General features: G+C 52.2%; 1 protein-coding gene across 1 annotated transcript in view; it reads right to left on the reverse strand.

Moving 5' to 3' along the window:
* The window catches only part of CPB1 (carboxypeptidase B1), a 41,120-nt gene that overhangs the window by 9,276 nt on the left and 31,612 nt on the right, over positions 1-232 (reverse strand). The window lies entirely within an intron of this gene.

Raw genomic sequence — 232 nt, forward strand, 5'->3', positions numbered from 1 at the left:
AAAGGATGGAGGATGGGAGTCACCTCCAAGGAGGATTATTCTGCACTGGTCCGGTCCTGCAGGGAGCAAACCAGGAAAGTGTTCCAGGCTGACCTGGACAGGCTCAGCGAATGGGCGGACAAGAACCTGATGGTATTTAACACCAAAAAATGCAAGATTCTCCACCCTGGGAAGAAAAACCTGCAGCGTGCTTATAGGCTCGGCAGTACTACACTGGCTAGCACTACGGAAG

The sequence above is a fragment of the Gavialis gangeticus genome, unplaced genomic scaffold, assembly GCF_001723915.1.
Source record: "Gavialis gangeticus isolate Ggan-Ray unplaced genomic scaffold, GavGan_comp1, whole genome shotgun sequence".
Classification (NCBI taxonomy): domain Eukaryota; kingdom Metazoa; phylum Chordata; order Crocodylia; family Gavialidae; genus Gavialis; species Gavialis gangeticus.